The following is a 20,748-nucleotide window of genomic DNA, read 5'->3' as shown; positions in this document are numbered from 1 at the left end:
GAGATGAAAAAATGGATTTGGCTTATTAGCTTATTGATTTGGAATATAGGGGGTTCAGGACAGAAGGGCCTTGCATTAGTAAATGCTACAAAGGTCAGAATTCTTGAACTGTTTATTTTCATAATTAAAATGAGCAACGGATACAAGGTGAAAAAAATTGTCACTCATAGCCAAGATTTCAGGCAGAGAGAAAACATTTAGTATCAGAGATGTTACAGTTTACCTCAGAAATAGAATGATCAAACTTTAATACAAAAGTGAGCACGTATTGTCAAATATTTCATTCCTCATGAAACTGTGCCAGGTACTAACACTGTCTGCTGACATCAGACTGACACACTCCAGTAGTAATAAATGGGGCACTGTATGTCTAAGCTCCCTAGCTGAGATACGACATTAACTCTTGACCCTCAAATGAAAAGAAAACTCAGTATCTCCTGTTACTATTATAAATGTTGACTTTACTATTCATTATTAAAGAACACATTTCGGTCTCATTCCACACTGCATCACACTATGTATGAATCTATAACAGTTTTCATTTGTACTGTTTCTTTTCACTTTGTCTGCATCTGATAAGCCAGAAACCTTGGGGACTGAACCAAAACACAAGCATTACTGAAGAAACAGGCCTGGGAGATTTTCTGCTTCATCTCATGACACCATGCTTGTGTAATGTTATAGAGTAATGCACCCTTTATTGTACAGTATATGAAAATATGAATACAATTGAATTACCTTTTTATATTCCATATACACAGTATAAAAAAAACTTGCATTCAAGTAATGCATTGTACTGATATGTCTTAGTGACTCTTTTGGGCCACTTCATAATCAGGATGAGCTATTGTAGTTCTCAGTTATGAACTCTTAGCTCAAATCACAGAAAATTAGGTTTTTCTGATCCAGTGACTCCTATCTCACTCTCTAATACCAGCAAAAAATATGGTCATTAGATAAAACAGTCAAAAGATTCCATACTTCTTTCAAAAGTACCCACTTCGAAATTTGGAAAAAAAAAAAAAAGTTGAAATGAGATCAGACTCTGTTACCTTATTGCAGAGCATTAATAGTTTAATCTGTGAATCGCAGAATGATAGGAATTACTTGTGGAAGGTCTGTTTGTTTGTCTTCCTAGTCTGAATACTAAGCACCAAAGTTGACTAGCTTCTTATGAGTGGAATGGATGTGAAAACTTGGAATTGGAAGGGTATATTTCAACAGCCAACTTGAATGTCAGCTTTTCAGTTTAGCTTTACATATTTATGAAAGACTTTATCCTGGATGGCCAGAACTGTCTGGCTGCTGAATTATGATTTCTGTCCTTAGTGGCACTGCAGAGAAAGAGGCTAGTATAGCTACAGGATTAGTCATATATTTAAATTAAACCCAAGGTTTCATTGGCTCTTAACTGTTGCCATCTAATCTCTGATGAGAACTGAATACAATGTAGTTTCTACAGAACAGATCCTTTAATGACCATTGTTGTATTTCTCAGCTGAGGTCAGACTTTCAATACTTTGATCATCTTGTCCCTGTTGCAGGTGACGGTCCAGAATAGCCTATGGAACTTGGAGATCAATTTTTATTCTGTCACCTAAGAGAAGTGTTTCAAACTCCCAGGCTGAACTGTGTGAAATGTTTTGCCAGGGAAATACACTTATTTTGCTGTGATACACTTATCCTGGTACCACAAAAAGCATACCAGTCCTTGTGTACTAATCAGGATGGAAACTAAAGCAGTTATGGGAAATATCACCACTCCATGTGCAGAGAAGTTATACTGGTTCACCTGCAGAATAATGACACTAATCTATATTACATGCAGCAGTTCTGCAGTCAGAGATGAGACCCTGTATACAGGCAACACCTGGTGTCTAAAACCTCACTTTCACAACCTTGAGGCTGAAACTTGTTCTACCATCATAAACTGTGGTATGGAGGGATTGATCTAGTTCTCATCCTATGGAGCAAGATGTTCCCAAGAAAGTTACAGCTCCATTGTGTAAATCAGCTTAACTAAGTATTCATAGATAGTGAGACTCAGTTCCAGACTAAGATACCTACATTTAAGTGCTTACATGCACACTAGATTGCAAAGAATAGTTGCTGAAGTATTAGTACCTAGTGTCATTTTAGATACTGTGTAATAAACCACATGGTCTTCAGCTGTTGCTCTGGCAGCTTCTTTATAAGCCCAAAGTCATGTCTTCCACCCCCTGCAGATGTCTTGGATTCCCAAAGCTGTCTCAAATGTCACTACAGGCCTACCCTTAGAAGGCTAAGTCTCACTCTGAGCACATATGAGTGTGAAAGCCTGAAAGGAGCTCTCAGCACCTCCTCCCATGTGAACTGGACTCAATAGAACCTTAGAGTCTGCTAACACAGCTGAAGGTGATGGTGGAATTCCCAGAACATCTAAACACTGATGGGGGAGCAACAGAATCAATGCCCCATGGGAATCAACACTCAAGTCACCTAGAGTATATGTGTTCAGTTCACAATTTTCAAACAAACTTCATCTATCGTTCTGTGCAAAGTGACCTTAGTTTTTGCCTGGTTTATGTTCTTAGTAATTTAAGTAGGCATTTAGAGGGTGATTAATTAACACTACATAAAATTAAGGTGAAAAAGGAACATTCACTCCCCATGAATTTGTGAACTGTCCTACTGTTTTTTAATCACAATGCCTTGTGCATTATACCCAGTTTAAGACACCATAAAAAAGACCATTCTGAAAGAACTTGACAGATTAACATGCAACATGTCTAAATGTGACCTTTTCTACACTACACATTAGCTTATTTTCTTTTCTTCTGTGTAAAAGGAAATAGACAATTTCTCCTTGTCCTTTATGCTCATTTGTAATATAAATTGAGGCATGCAAACCACAGCAGGCAACAATGACATTCGAGACAAAATATATAAATGCATCCAAGCCGAAGTAAGCTGACAATGAGGAAATTATCTTGGAGAGGTAAATCCTCAGATTTGAACATCCTTACATACAGAATTGTTGTGCAATTAGCAGAGATACTCTAGGCATTTTATGTATTTTCTCTTTCCTGTGCATGTTTGAAAAAGTGACATATGCAAACAGAAAACTATCAATGACACTGAGCCAGATTGCTGCTCTCCTAATCAGGAATTAGTCCCACTAATGTCAAAAGGCTAATGGATGTCTTCAACAGCAGTAAAGAGTTCACAGCCTTGCCCACAGAAATAGTCTCCTAAATCAGAGCATGTTCTTATCTTCTGAGTAGCCATTGACTCTTGGGCTGTTCCTGTCCATCAGCTGGGAGCTCTCTGGGTCTGCAGTTAGTCCTTACAATTACAATTCTCAGGAGTATTTCTCCTGCTGTCATCAAATCTGTCATAGATTACTCTTCTGTCCTTTATATGGCCACGGAGCTGGTAATCCCTCTTATGCTGACTGCAGAGACATGGGTGAAGATTGCTTCAACATGAGGCAGAACAGCTCAGCAGAATACTGCTCTGCTGAAGTATTGAACACCAAAGTAATGTTAAAGTATTCCCTGATGGGGTTTTGCTTGCCAGTGCAACAAGACCACAGCCTGGATGATAACTACTGAATACCTTCTTCTCCAGCATGACCATTGAGAGTAAAATTGTGGTAACTTGAACCTGTCATACATCGTGGAAGAAAGGGTGCTCGTTTTCAGATTATTGTATCTTTGCATGAACTCTACCAATTTAAAATGTCATCCTTCAGAGGTATGTCCTCTACAGAAAGCTTTCAATGTGTAATTTCACTTTTGCAAGTTACAGTTAGGGAGTTTGTGAACCTGGGTCATTTTATTTTGCTGAGTACAGCTAAAAATCTTAACAAACTATTGGAGTGTTTCTGCAGTCTTGCTCAAGTATTTTGTATTTCTTACAGCAAAGCTCAGTGAATCATATAAAAACAGATTGTTTTGCTTTGCTTTGGAAGAACACACTTCTTAGTGAATGATGTGTGCATAAAATATGTTGGAAACCAACATGTTATTCTGCAATGGGACTCTGTTTCTGATGGGAGCTTCTAAGGGCTGTACTAATACTGATAATAAATAACAGTAACAACCCCAGTATACAAGCTTAGCAACACTGCTGGTTTTAGAGGCACACAAATATCTTGAGGGAGATGAAGTACCTTCATGTATATTCATTTTTTTTTCCTCTATCCTGTTCTTGTGAGTTAATAACAATGACTCTTTCAATTAGGAATTTGACTTGAGTTCATCAATTCATGTCACAATACAATATCTTCACAATGACGAAGACCAAATAAACATCAGATATTGGCTGATTTGTAACTGTTAATACAGAGATGAAGAGTCAGCATGCCCTTCATTCCAACTTGAAGGGTCTTATATATAAAAATCGAAATAAAAGAAGTATGTTCATTTTTTTTTCTTCTGAAGGAGTTTCTTGTTCTAATAGCCAAAACAATAACCAGTTTAAATTCATTTTATGTAAAGTCCATCCACAGTAGCCAAATAAATTTGATATAACAGACTCTACAACGATTAATAAACTTTTAATATTTCTTTAGGTTTTGTTGCGTATCACACTGTTACAGTGAGGATTTGTTCTAATGAAATCTAGTTCCCCTGCCATTGTTGATTTTCTTTATACTAAACCCATTTGAATTCTGATTTTGCAAATCCTGTTCACATCAGTAATGCCTAGATCTGAATGGTTTCCATATGAGGAAAGAGCAAATACATTAAGATTCTGAAGCATGGGAAAAAGATGACTGATAGGGGGAAATGACAGAGGGCTTTAAGTCTTAAACTATATGCAGAATGTGAACAGAGAGTGAATATTCACTCCATTTCGTAGTAGAAAAACCAGCAGACATATAATGAAAGCATTAAGGAGTAAGTTCTACACCACAGTGGAGTATTTTTTTCCACACAATATATAATTCTTTTGTAGACCTCATGGCCACAGGATTTCATGGAAGTCAAAAATATACATGAATGTAAAAAGGAACAAATTAATGGAGGGTAAATCAACTGGTGTTATTAAACTTGACTTGCCAGAAAGAAATTCTGGATCAGGAAGTTCTGAAACCACTGATTACTGGAAAATTTGCCAGACAAAGACATTTTTGTACTTGCTTTTGTTTCTTTCCTCTTTGCCTACATGTCTGCTACTGCCCAGTATCAGAAATAGGATGGTTGGTATCGAGTACCTTGGTCTGATAGGTCTTCTCCCATAGCTTGCAAGTCATCACATTCATCAACCTTAGATATCTACAGTACTGAATTCCTATGTGTGAGTCATCCTCACAGTCATATAGGAGCAACAGACATGCCTAGAATACAGATGTTTGGACTGGTTCAGGCATCTATATTGGGTAGGAGTGAATTGAACTGTAAAAATATATATTTCTACCTATAAATACTAAAGAAAATACCAACATCTATCTCAAGTGAGGGCATCTATTCCATAGATAAGGTCAGATATGTATGAGTCTTATTACTGTAGCCTTTTGCAGATGACAATAAAGATTTTTCCTCCTACCTCTTATATTTGTGCCTTATTTTACATTCAATCCAGTAGAATAAGTTACTACAGAAAAACAAAGAAAAAGGATCTGTATCACCATATTTTTCTTCACCAAAAGAATCATGAAGGATGGTTCCTAATCTGGCTCAATTTTTATAAAACATTTGCACACAGGCTTCAGTCCTGTTGAAATTATTAGAATTAAGAATGTGTTTAAGATCTTGGCCAAACTGAGACCAGAGTGAAATATGGTAGAATGAAAGCCACCAAGATGTCTGAGACATTGAAATATAGTTCAGTTCCATTAATAGCAAGTCTCTGTTTCTAGTGGAGCTGATCTGACAAAGAGAAGCAAAATTACTCCAGTATATAAAAAGGCTTTCCATTGTGCTGTTAAATTCTGATATAAATTATTAAATCCCACTGAGACTTTTTAGATCAAAGGAACTTTGTACTTTCATTATGTAGCCACTTCTACAGAGAAAAGAAATTGCCAAATATCCTGCAAGGCGATCTGAAAATATGATCTTTTAGAGCAATTCTGACTTTCTTGCTTTCTCATTTATTTTTTTGTGCTGCATCCAAAAACTCTTCTGATATGCCACATCCAGCTACAGAGCTAATGTATAACACAGAAACCTACCGTGTGCTTCAGGTGTTGCCCATGCAATTGCAGATCACTGTTTTGGAGTTAAATGAGGGGGTACAATGACACACTAATAGCTTTGCCATGCACTTTTCAAACTACATTGTTACTCTTTCCAATTACAAATTTAACCTTTTCCACATTTTATTCTAAAAAGATATGCTGCAGTTTTAAAGACACAGTTGTGGATACATACTACAATCTCGCGAATTCCAGGAAAAAAAAATGATCTGCATTTTTAAGTTCTCAGCCATCCAGGCACCATTTTTTTTTTTTTCTGGAGGAAAGAAATATCACTCATTTGGGACATTGTGTCTGAATTAGCAACATTACAACTGCAATTATGGTGAAATTTTGTTACACATTTTGCTTAGTAATAAGTTCAGGAGGTGGACCTCAGAAAGTCTTATGACAGTAAGTCCATGTTTTACCACATTTAGCCCTTCAAGAAGTAATTTGGCATGCGATGTCCAATTAGGTCCATCACAGCCATACCTAGGGTCCTATTAGGCCATATAAAGCTAAATGCTGTGCCATTTACACACCTGTATGTGCATGTAATACAAATTGTCAAATCAGTGTAACACTTGATTTTGCCTATTAGACACAATTAAGTGTTCACTCTGGGGATGGTGTTTGGTGACATTTTCAGTATGTGTCTATGTCATTCTATATTCACAGAAGTTCTGTCTATTCCAAAAAGGTCTGTTACTGTGAACAAAGAGAAATACAGAAGAGAACCCTTTCTTCCCTTTTGAACTTGTGCTTTGCCTTTAAAAATATTACTGTTTTACACATCAGAGAAAGATAGTATATACCGGGCTGGGGGGGGCGGGGAGGACACGGACAGCTCTCTAAAAAACTTTCTAAAAAACCTCTCTAAAACCGTGAATAGGGACACTCAATGGAATTTTGACTTATAGTCTAATTTTCTCCAGTTAACATTTACCAGAAAACACAAAATAGGTCTTTAAATGCGTAAACAAAGCTTGTGTCTCCCTTTTTCTTAGGAAGCACTAACCATTAAATTGCATGGTCACATCTTGTTTCTTTTTTTCTAACTCACTCTTGAGCACAGTAAATCTTGTATCTGCTTCCCAATTGGAGAGGTAGGAGGTTCCTCTACCTTCCCTCATTAACCCTCCTCACATAAATTCTGGTTGTCATCCACTCTCCTGGGAACAAGGAAAAATGGGTCTGATGCCATCTGTCTGAGGAAGGAAAGGAAACCAGTTTCCTGACTTCCTGTGCAAGCGGTCTAAGTACTACCTTATTATATTAAAAGCCACCTCTGCAATTACTTACTCATCCTATGTCCTCACATTAAGGCTCTTCTCAGATGGATTTTGTAAGAGTCATCATCTTTCTATGCATTAGATGCTCTTTAATGGCCCATATGTAGTCAGTCAAAGGCTCAGATGGGGAAGCAGCTTTTTGCATTGTCTTGATTAGGTTTAGGTAGAAAGTAAACACTGAAGCACCAGTTCAGTTCCCTAGTTAATCCAAGCTGTCCTGATGTGAGATGCCCTAAAGCTGCTGGACATACACATGTATCTACCAAAAAAAGTTGTACCCTTTCAGAATGGAAGAAAAAAGCATACAGGATACCCAGTCTTGAGAAAGGCCCCAGACACATACATTAAAAAAACTGAAATAATCTCTGAATTTCTCAGGGTAGTGCTGTTTCCAACTGAACCTGATGCAAAACAGACCCCAGAAGTCAAGCAGATATTCACCACAAAATTTTGAGATTTGAAGGCATCTCCGTGAAGTTTATTTGTATTGCAGCTTTCAGCTTTTGTGCTTCAGCTTCATTTAAGTCCTAACTCAAGTATCATCTAAGAGTCAATATAAGATAAATTCCTTTTGGGATCTGACCTTTATATACCAAGTGAAGCACTACATTTGCCTTGCATTGCACAGCTGCAGTACTTGAAGAACACACTAAGGAAGGAACTGTCTGTCAGGACCAAGAGTACCAATCTACATGTTTGTACAGTGGTGATAGTTCACTGGAAATGGATGAAGTCAAGATTCTGCCAAAAATTTATTCTTTTTGCTCTAGTTACCCCGAACATAGATTCACAGATCCAGAAGGTTATGAAGGGCCAAGGGAAAAACTTAAACATAAGTTCCTTTATATTCTTCTACACTCCATAAACTCTAAACTTGCCTGATGATATCTGACACATCTGAATCTTTCTTACTATACAGAGGGTCTGTTCTCTCAATACTATGTAAAATTACTCATCTTGTTAACCATGTGAATCTGTAATGTCTGATAATCATTCTTGTTTATCTCTATGCCTTCATCTAAACAATACTTCCAAAAGTCAATTCTTACATTTATTCAAAGCACTGAACACCCAAAACATCAAATTTCTAAACTGGGAATGCTGTCATTTCTGATATCAGCAACAAAGGTTGGTTTGCAAACCTAACTGGAGTTTTGATTTGCTTCAGTGCCATACAATACTTTGGCTTTTAAAGCATAAAATTGCTCTTTTAGTACATCTAATTAAACTTCTAAGACTACTTGGCAAGCTTAAATTTCACTTGTTGCAATCAGCAGCGTGGTGATTATTTATGATTTCATGAAGATTGCTTCCATCTGTACTTCAGAGCAATTAGGGAGTTTATTCATAATGCATTAATTTTAAAGACATGTACATAAAACAGGATTCTGTGGTCTAACTTTATGTGTTACAACTTAATGACACTTAAGAATACCTGACAATTAACCATGTTTAAACAAACTAACAATTTATATAAACGGAATAAAATTTAGCAGCCAGCACTAGAATTTAACCTCATGACTCTTAGTTTTGTGTTTTGTTTTGCAACATATAAACAGAACACTGCCTTTTTCAAGGCTGTTACATCTTACCTTTTGTGATATGCATTTAAGACAGTCTCTAAGTATTAGAAAGGAGAATGCAGGGAAAGGGTAAGAAAGAAGTGTAGATGATCTCACTTCTCCCTGTCCAAGAATTCTTGCAACTTCTCAAGACTCCCAATACTGGAAACAAGTGGCAGGAAGAGTTGAGGAATATCGATCTAGTCTAGTCTGGTATTTCCAGTGTTATTTGATGAGTAACACCAATTGTGATGCAAAGATAAGCCATACTTACAGTAAACACAGTTACTGCAGTTAAATGCTGGTAAAATTATAGGTAAAGGGCAATGCAGAAGAAAAAGTGAGAAATATTGGTCAAGATTAAATAAGCAATTTTTATCATATGGTCATGGCTTAAAAAACAAACAAACAAGCAAACTTGAGGTTCACATTGGAACTGGAATAGTATTTGAAATATCATCTCACCTTTAATACAATTTCTCTGTAGTGATCTTGGGGAAAATCAGATGGAGTGTGAAATTTAAAGATTGAGCATGTCAGTCAACCTTCAAGTGAGTTGCACAAGAGCTGAATGTCAGTTATTATTAGACATTGTGCTTATGGCGCATGTCAGGATCTTACTCTATCATACTGAACACATAGATATCCAGAAATTTCTGTTTATGTGTTACATACTAACATGATTTGTGCTGTGTTCTATTCATCCTGAATTTCTTCAATATGGGTGAAACATGTCATTGGTTTCTATAGTTTGGACTAACAACACAAATGAAGTTCTTATGACCTATTTATCTTATACAACACAATACCATGCATGTCAAAATATTTAAACATAATCAGACATAGGCCCTTACCCAAATTGAAATAATTACTAAAGTTTTGGAAAGTACTAATGCTTTACCTCTCCAAAGCTCCAAATCAGTCCAAATCTTTATCAGAACTCATCCCATCATATATATCTTTGAGTTTAATGTAACACAGACCGGAATAATGAATTTTTTTGCTGGTATAAATCAATAGTCCTACAGGCTGAACATGGTCTCAAAGCACATCTTATGAAAACTCAGCAAAATTACTATATGTCCAAGCACACGTTTTACACCAAGTAGCTGTCCCTGTGCATGAAAAAAAGTTGCTTGGCCACAGTTTCTTGCTATGAAGTTATGTTGTAGTAATTACTGTAGATGAAAAATGCAATTATTATTAAATATAAATACAGGTTTTTTGGCACTTCAGTATTACAAGATGGTGGTAAATGTGGAGAAAATAAGACTGATATAAACAAACTCAGGAGCTAAAAGAATTTACTACAGAGATGAGCTCCAATACTTAAATATGCACAGCTTGTACAGATCATTGTAAAATAAATTGAGCTTACTTTCTAACAGTTGGAAATAATTAAGATGGCACAAAACAAATTATTTTATGTCGTATTATGAGATAATCCTTAAGAATTCCTGTATTAATTTGCAAAGACTTTAGATGAAGAACAGTAACTACTCTCTGAGTTTGTAGTATATCACCTAAGAAATTCTCCCTGATTTTTTTTTAAACTGACCTTGATTCTACAGTTAATGATATACTGCAGAGAACAACTCCTCATTGGTAGAAACCAATACAGATGATGTATCTCAGTACAGTATCTCTTTTTTGTTTTTTTCAGTCCTTCTAGTCAAAGAGAGCAGTCTCTCTGCCTGGCTCCTACTCCAGTGGTCCCTTGAGTGTTGCAGGTTCAAACGTGTTTCCATACAACCATAGTTACATGTTAGCAACAGCACATGTGTATACAACCCCGGTGATACAACATAGAATGGCAGTCACTGTTTGGCACTGCCTAAAGTCAAGGGGTCAAGGCACAATTTTTTTTTTGCATGTAATTTCTTGACTGCCACAGTTGTATATTTTCTCTGGCTGCTACATAACCTGGACATACTGATTTAATGACTTTTCCTAAGAGCAAAAGCCACTGTTATATTCAGAAAAATGACTATATATTTAAAGTTTCCTTACATCAATATTATGACAGTACCCACATTGTTTTATAGACCCATGCTGACAAGCCATTAACTTTGTTTACATTAGAGCATGGCTTAAGTTGGAATTTGGAGTTGGATTTCAAATACCCCAATATCCACAGATGTTAAGAGAGGGCTCTTTGGCTTAACTTATTGAGGAATAGTACAATATTTGGAACTGGAGCTAAGTGTGATTTTGAATTTATGCCAATCTTGAGGTGTTTTGCATCAGAAGCTTAAAATGTGGTTCTTCCAGAACAGGGGTGCCCTATTCAAAGGATGCTATGTTTTTAAGTCAAAATGACATTGCAGAGTGGGCAAATACTTGCTGAACAGTAGGAATTCTTATGGTATCATACCTCATTTTTCAGCCTTTTCTACATATTTTGAAGAAAAACAATTTCTTTGACTTCAGTAAACTTTCTCTTGATACCCCATATTGTGACAAGAGTTAAGGGCTCTATGGGACATTTGGCTTGAGTTTCTGGTCTTGTCACAGATGTTCCTTTGAGACATTGTCAAGCTACATCATGATGTCTAGTCTCACGGTGGAAGAAGAATAATTCTATTATATCTTCCTACGGTTTGGTGGAGATAGACATTTGCATGGTATAGTGATCCTTCCCTGCAGAAACAAGTACTGCAGAACAAGACTCTTAACATTAACATGCACGCCTATACTGTAAAATTGGGCAAGGTAACAGGTAAATCTTTATGTTCAAGGCTTACTAGCTCAGCCTAATGTCACATGCAGGCAGCTAGTCACCTTTCAGACACAAGTCTGATTGTTCTGCCCAGGCTTAAGATGGGCAGAGTAAGCTTTGACATGTTTTAAAGGAGCACCAGGAATGACATAAGTACAATGCCATTTCTCTTTACAGTGATTCAATCAAGTAGCATAATTAAAAAAACAAAAAACAAAACAAAACAAACAAACAAAAAAAAAACAAACCAACAAACAAAATGCCTCCCCAAACCATATATGAGTGGTATGTTATAATTTTTTTTTCTGTTCTTGAAAAAAGTGTCACTCAATGACAACTGTCAAGCATGTGTTCACATCAGGAACACCACTTTTCTTTCATAGAGAAAATAAACAGTGATGATTTGTATTTCTCACTTTGAAAAGCAGGTCCATCTCATATCCAATGGCTACACTTCAAAGACATCCCACATGAACCTTTTTTCGTGTGGCGACATGTGTGGTATGATAGAGATGACTAGGCCAGTTCCTAAGAAGTGGGACACAGTGTGTTAAAATGTACTCTGTGAACAGAGATTTATGGAAGATCTGAAGACTTATAAAGTAAACAACCTATATTTCACAAATATATACAATGTACAGACTATTTACCAAGAAACTTGAAACGGCTGTCTTGGAAAAGTTCCAGTTTGTCAAGTAATATGTTTATCATGTTTTTAAAAAGACCCAATATACATGGCACTGATAAAAGTGGAATAAATATGTGGTGGGTTTTTGTGGGTTTTTTGTTTTTCTTTTTGTTTTTGTTTTGTTTTCAGGAGGAGCAGGATGGTAACAGGAAATGCACTTTATAAAGCAATTAACAAACACTACTTTAACTGGAAAGTTGTTCCAAACAACTTAGGGGGGGGGGGAAAGCAATCTAATTTGGAAATGTGCCTGCAATCCACACATGCATAAATCTATTTTAAAACAGGCCTGCATAATGGACAACAATGTAATACAGACTCCCCAAAGTAATCTCTAAATTATCTAGCCCAGGTCATAGCAACAGACATTAACCTGTGTTGAGGGACAGGGGTACCAGGGCTAGGCTGCTTCCTCTAACCATTCCAGAGCTCTAGGCAAGACAGAACTCATCTGCACAATTTTTCCATTTCCCATTAAAAAATTAGATTAAAAAGTCACATGATGGTAACAATACTGAGTCTATACTCTGTGTGTGAGTACTGACAGATCCCCTGATTTTTCTTTACTGCTCTCCATGATTAAAGTTTAACTTGGATTTTTTTTTTTTAATCAGATAATAAAATCATCCCAGATGTGGACCTTCTGCTCAGTTCACATACATAGATTTGTTAAAATAACTTCTTGTTTTCTGCACCCAATCAACAATAAGAAAAAGGGGAAAAGGCATAGAGGAGGGAAAAAGTGGAAAAGGAAATGGTAGTTGGAGGAAATAAGGGAAATTTTTAATATATCAGAATACTCCTTTACAAGGTTGTCTCAATGAAATAACATCAAACCAAGATAAGAAAATATTTTGCTTGGAAAAGGAAGAAAATTGAAGGAAAAGGCTTTAAAAATAACTTAAACATGGAAGATATTTTAAATGAAAGTAAAAATACACCTCCCACCTCAAAAAACAATTGCAAAATATTGACCTAAAATTTCAAAATTTCCTTACTCGTAATGACACAATTTTCAGACAATGCCTGTTTTGGGAACATCTTAACTACTTTTCCTTCTCTTCTCCCTTTTCTTGACTTGCAGGGTGAATATTTTTCTAGCTTTGATACCTTTTGATAGACACTGAATTTAGGCTCCTGGTCTAATTCAGGGGTCTCTAACAAATTTAAATAATTTGAAAGAGAACTTACTTCACTTTGTTACAATACTCTAAAACATAAATGTGATTTAAGTTAGGTGTGCAGACACTTTGGATAATAAAAAGAAGAAAACAGGCACTGTAAAACTGTTACTTATTCTAACAGAGCTGGTTCTAAGCTGACTTGCTCACATATGAACCTCTACATCAATTTAGGTGAGGTGAAAACAAGTCTTAAAGGTAAAGCTCCCTGTTTCTTAATCACTTCTGATTATCAGCCTCTTGAGTATAACACCATGTGTTGCTAATTGGCTAATGTAATCAGCCCTGTGCAATAGCACTGATTCACAGTAGCTGAGGATCTGACTCATTCTCCTTCACTTACATTAAATATCTCCATGCCCCAGGTCTTTTGAATAACTCTAAGTATGACATAATTTTATTTCTCTGAAACAGCTGAAGTTCCTTTTCTGCTTGGAATGCTAACCCTTTGAATACTTTACTGTTGGGTTTGGGATTATGGACAACGCAGAGGGATCATTTACGACTTTAATAGTTCATCCTAATCCTTGCCCAGGGAGAGCTGATACTTCCAATGCTAACTCACTGAATTTGCATTTGCATGTCATATAGTCTTTAGTTAACCCTTGGCAGGAAACTCCTAAATTAGTGGGGAAACAGTATTTACAACTGGGTCCACTTAAGTGATATTTCTGTCTCTAACAGCTTCCAAGTGAACACCTCAAGAAAGCTTGTGTTCCTATTTTCATGCTATCAAATCAACAAACATTACTTGTGTCAGATGGTAATTTTTTAAATATTGCACCCTAAAAACTAAGTGATCAGACAGCTTTATCAATGATACAGAGGGCAAAATTAGGACTAAGGTTTCCATAAACATCAGGTGCATCAATGTATTCTTAAACTATTATTTTTCTTTTTCTTCAAGACTTTAGTTTTAACTGTACAGTAGTAAGAAAGACAGACTTCATGGAACAAAGAGTTAAGAAAGCAGCATATTCCTCTTTTCATAACGCTATAGTACTCCAAATCATAATAAATTCCATCTGGAATTTTGGAAAAATATAACACCACTAAAACTCAAAATAGCCAGATAGAAAGAGTGGACTATGGGGTGTTAGTGAAAACACAGCTTAACAGTTGGGGACCAGGTTTGATGTCTGATACGATTTGTGACATTTATGGTTCTACACAGTAGCTCTTGTTCAGCACTGCACAATGAAACACACCTGGATGTCTGACAGCAGGATATGTCCTCAGGCGTGCAAAACAAGACACCCATTTCCCCAAATGTTTGCATTTCTCCCTGACAGTGCATTTTTCAGAAAAAGTACTCTGATACACAGTCACTTTCATAGAAAATTCAGTTTTCCCCTCCAGAAAGTGCACATTCCTGAAAGTGGAAGTTGACATGGTTAAAGTATGAGATAGACTATTTGCAAATGTCCATCTGTTAAGGAACAAGTGACAGAATATTGCTTTTTCAAAGTAACACCTACTCGATAATTGCCTCATTTAAAAACATATATAAATATATAAGTTCATTGTTTTTTTGTTTTTTTGTTTTTTGTTTTTTTTTTTTACAGTAGGGATTCACAAGTATATTACACTTGTGTGCTGTTATATACATTACAGGATTAAGTACTTAGCGTGCCTTGTATATGTTAACAGTATATGAAGTGAAAAAATCCACTGTTTCAAGAAGTGAGAAATACATCTTGTTTCCAGTTGTTAAGAGTGGAAAACTGTCAATAATTTAAGTCTTTCAACCAAATGGCAGACTTTTTTTTTTTTTTTTTTTTTTTTTTTTACATTTCTTCCTCTGGCTTAACTTGCTATTCAGTTTGGTGATTTTATTGCTTAATTTATGTTTTCATTAATTACACAGTAATGTAGTTAGCATGGGCCAGATTCAACAGAGATGTAAAACGGTGTAATCAGTAGCATTATAGCAGCTTGTATTTGGCTGCTTGTGATCATACTAAAGGTTGCCCTCAGAGAAGGTTGAAGCAAGCTTGCTAGCCAAAATACATATTTTTCTAGGACTGATGCTAGAAAAATAAGGAAACTCTAGTCTGGAAATATTTTTATTTCTGCATATGTTTGGCATGTCTTTCCTTCTACCTTCTCTCTCCTTACAAACTATCATTGCATATTATCTTAGAACAAAACACTAAGACAGTTCAAGCATATTTCAATATGTAATACGTAGCCATTGGAAAAAAAAAAGTGGATGAGCAAGCATTTTCTTTTGCTATATCCTCAGTGTCTCTTTCTTCTCTAAATGCATGTTTTCAAGAAATAATTCATGACCATATTCTATTAATAATTATCCAGTGCAAACTCCATTGGCTTCAAGGGGGCACACTCAACAGAAAGCAAGATTTAGTTCATGAAATATCAGAATACGATAAGCAAAGTAACATGTGTATATAGAAGACATTTTTCCTCTCTCTACTGAAAATCCTTTTTTTTAAAAAAAGGTGTGCTCTTTAGCATGTAAAAGTATGGCTATATAGAAAAACGAATTGTGAGTTTTACACAAGACAAACCTTTCTCTGTAGAAACTTTGATTCTTATCTTGACTTTTCACAGAATCACAGAATGGTTGGGGTTGGAAGGGACCTCTAGAGATCATCTAGTCCAACCCACCTGTTAAAGCAATTTCACCAGAGCAGATCACACAGGAATGTGTCCAGGTGGGTTTTGAATGTCTCCAGAGAAGGAGACTCCACAACCTCTCTAGGCAGCCTGGTCCAGTGTCGGTCACCCTCAAAGTACAAAAAAAAAATAAATCTCCTCATGTTTAGATGGAACCTCCTAAGTTTCAGTGTGTGCCCATTGTCCCTCATCCTATTGTTGGGCACCACTGAAAAGGGTCTGGTCCATCCTCTTGACACCCACCCTTGAGATATTTATAAACATTGATAAGATCCACTCTCAGCCTTCTCTTCTGCTTCTCTTCCAACAATCTCAGGTCACATTGACGGAGTTAAAATCTAAACTTAACTTTTAAGTCTGAAGATATTTGGTTTAATTTTCATCTTTTGTCTCTGTCTCTTTTTCCCAGGAGTATCAGAACCACTAAAGCTGTTTTGAAGGAAAGCATGCCATTTGTAGCAGCCTGAGGACCAGATTTTCAGCCAAGAGAAAGTCACACAAATCCTCTGTTAATAGAGACACATGCATTCATATGGGCTGAATAGTTGGTCCTTCTCTGAGAACTTGAAGACAACCTGGTGAGATATCGTGTGAGAGAGTTCTGCCATGGCTGGTCGAAGGCTACGCATATGTCAAACACATTGGGTTAATACGTGCCCTTACAGTTGTCTTCACTGAAATAGCTCCCACCAGTTTTAATGCAAACTGTGTGTTAGATCTGGATATTGCACTGCTGCCAGGAAACACAAAAGAAAAGGGTCAGACTGCAGTATTGTGTGGTATAAATCCCGCAGTCATTTTAAATCTCTCAGCATTGTTTCCATCTATCTGTTGAAGACAGCATTCTTAATCTCAAATATTTCTGGATAATAGAAAATGGGCAGCTTTTGGTCCCTTAAAACCATCACACACATGAATGTTTCTGATAGTAGAATGACAGAATTTAAGATAAAGATAACAAGTTAATATAATTATTTTACAGAAGAACCACAACTACCAGAAAAAAAAAAAAAAAAAGAAAATATGCATATGTGGGGTAATTGAACAGTGCAGAATTTCATTCAACATTTTGAAATAAAATTCAAGAAGAAATAACATACCAAAACTGGTTTCTCATAAGGGAGAAATTATAAATTATTAGTTATTTGTTTTTAGAATTCTCCTGAGGGAAGCACACAGTTGATTTTTTTTCTTTAAAAGTGTCTCACTAGAAAGGGTGCAATGAATTTGAATGGTCATGAATCTCAGGAAAAATGATGCATGATTTAAAAAGCAGAAATAAAATTTATTTTTCCGTTTGGTTTGTGAGTACATTAGTTTTACCTCATTTGCTATGGGAAACAAAAATGGAGGTGACACAGAAAAGTAGTGACCCAAACAAAACACGCTAATACTGGCAACTGAGAGAAAATAATAAAATTAATTGAAAGGAAACATGGAGAAAGATTTGTAGAAAAAGACAGCTGTTTTGAAGGAAGAGGTTATACAATAAATGAATCTGTTATGTGACCACAAAGGTTCCTTGTAAATGTGGAAAAAAAAAAAAAATAGAAAAAATCATAGAGTTTGTTCTGATATCAGGAGATGTGATCACTAATTAAAAGGCATTGCAATAAACTGTAGAGCTGTTCTGGTACTCTTACAAAGGGAAAAGACTAGGAGAATGAACAAATGAATGGGTGGATGAATAAATAAATGGATGGATGGCTTTAAAATTCTGTATTGACTCAGAGGGAAAGGAAAACATGGAGGCTCAAGAGTTAGTCCAAGACTTGGAAAAATACATGGTAATACTTTTAAGCCAATAGTATTTGTTCACTGTTTACAGGAAACTTTCTGGCAAAATTTACAATAGCATTCAGCTTTCTTTCTGTAACTAACTGACTGCTCTTCCCTTTACCTTTTCCACCTCCTCATGCCATCTCATTTCAGGGGAAGGTTAGAATAGATGAGCTTTGAAGGTCCCTCCCAACTGAAATGATTAATTGATTCTGTGCTTCTATGAAGATGGTGTGGGATAAAGGGAATGGAGTCATTCTTCATAAACACCTTCTCCTTCCCACACCTTAGCTGCAATGAATCCAGACTGGATTTGGGTGAAATGCTAACACAAAGAACCTAATTCTTAGCTTGTGTAAGTTGGCAAAAGCCCATTGACATCAGTGAAGCCATACCGATTTAAACCAGCTGAGTATCTGACAACGGGTTTAGTTTATGTCGCTTAAGTTGTGCTTTGTTTAATCACTATGTGTGATACATGGATATGTCTTAGATGGACTGTTTGTAGCTAGATGAGGAGATAACCATCTGGTAACCATGAGAGTGAAAAGTCAGGTTCTTGAGGAGCTGTACTTTCAAGGCACCCTCACTTCTGTTGCATGTCAATTTCCTTTAAAATCCTTTTCTACTTCACATATACAGATAAATTAAAAAAAAGGATTAAAACCTGTGTCTGCATTTATTAGATTCTTGTGTCATTTGGGATATTTTCTGACTGTATCCAAATAGTTTTCCCAACTACCTTGGCTGATTTCTGCAGCAGAAGAGCCACGTTTTTCTAATCCAAGAATTTGTTAGTGCATGTTTACTGTTGAACTAATTTACTGTCATTCTGGAAATATTTTTCCCCTCTTGAGATGCCTACCTCAACCTGGAGAAAGAATCAGTGATTTGCTAATGGTACAGCACATAAAATTCTTTTTGTTGATCTTTACTTTGTAAGATGTATTACAGCTGTAGCTTTTGCCATAGCTGTATTATTTAATGCAAAATGAATTATACCCATATAAATGTATGTTATTCATTTTAATGAGGACCATGAGTTTTACATGGGGATTAAAAATGTTTTTGCTGTAAGTCAACATTTAGAGTTCTTCAAAGAACTGTACAAATATATATTCAAAATGCACAGATAAATATGATTAGAGTCATCCTCCAGGCAAGTTGTATAGAGCCTGGGCTGGTAAAGATATCAAACAACTCAAAGTTAGACACTACATCACTCGACATCCAGGTGTTTGTCCCCAGGAAGCAGATCACAGTGCCCTGAATTTGATACCAACTTTGTGCGTACAAAGCATGGGAGTGTCTTGTTAGGACAAACCAGTACCTACAAAATAAGAGAAAAGATGCCAAGGAATATCCAAAAATCAATCACAAGTGTGGACCTGAATGCCCTCCTTCCATCCAGTCTGTGATGGGAGTCAGCTAGGGTGGAGATGTTTGTATTGACTTGAGAAAGTTTTTGGGAAAAAAAAAAAAAAATAAAAACGGAATCACGCCCACCTCTTTTAAATGATGCCATGCCAGCATGTTCATAACAGCTGTATGTTCAGACAACTCTCCAACAAAAGGCAGGACATTATGCTTTCACACTTTCTTTCACCCCTAAAGATTCCAACTTACATCTGAGTTCAATTTCCTGCTCTGTTAGCTGTTTATGTAGTTACATTAAACAGTGATTGGAATAAAATAAAATAAATTAAAAAAAAAAAATCATACAGAAGGGTTTAGAAACTAGGTCGTCACCATGCCCAGGCTGCTGTAATAAGTCACTTACATTTTGCCTGGGCTTGTCTTTGGCCTCTGAATTGCACACTGAGCCAATTGGAAAACAATGGTTAACCCCTTCCAAAACAGCTAATCTGTCTTTGTGAGTAAGACAGTCTTCTGGAAAGGAGTTTTGAATCCCTAATGAGAAAACAGACTTGGAACCCAGGTTTCTTGTTTGCTAGGGAGCAAACTAACCCTTGTGCATGGAGCAACACCACCTCCTCGGAAGTGCTTTAAAAGAAGGATCCATCCTGTTGAATGGAAGACAACATGATGCTTCAGGCTCTGATTTCTGTATTCCATTTAACAACTGCTTAATGTAAGATTCTTAAACAGGGACCAAGGCAGGAAACAAAATAAAATTTTTCATTTTCCACTGAAAGACTAAACTTCTCTTAGTGTTTTGCTTGCTAATCTCATAAATCTTTCATTCCTTTGCTTAATAGCATAATTTTAAAAGAAGGGATGCGGGAGTGTCTGTCTGTTCCCAGCTCAGCCCAGAGTTAAGGAACGTCTCTAGGATGGAGAATTTCTGAATTTGGACCCTTTCAGACTGAACAGGAAATGAAACCCAGCCCTGCAAATTCTGCAGACTGTGCTCTAACCATTAAGGTATGGTATAAACACTGACTGATACCTTTCTGGTAGTCACATTTTAAAAGAAAGTGGTGGCAAGAAGAAAATTTTACCAGGATCCTAACACCAATGGATCATCTCAGAAAACATATTTGAAGGAATGTCTATGCTTATGAATCACAATTAATGAACAACTACACTCAGTCCTGCCAAAATAAACAAATAGGAAAAAGCATTTTAAATTTATAGCAATATAAAGAAGACACCTTGGAAGGAAGAGCCAGTAAGTATTTTGTCATTTGTCCCTAGTTAACTTAATAATCACGTCTTTCAGAGCCCAAATTCCATTTCAGAGTGCTAATTTGTTCTCCA

The sequence above is a fragment of the Streptopelia decaocto genome, assembly GCF_964273445.1.
Source record: "Streptopelia decaocto genome assembly, chromosome: 1".
Classification (NCBI taxonomy): Eukaryota; Metazoa; Chordata; class Aves; order Columbiformes; family Columbidae; genus Streptopelia; species Streptopelia decaocto.
Note: the sequence above shows the minus strand (reverse complement) of the source record.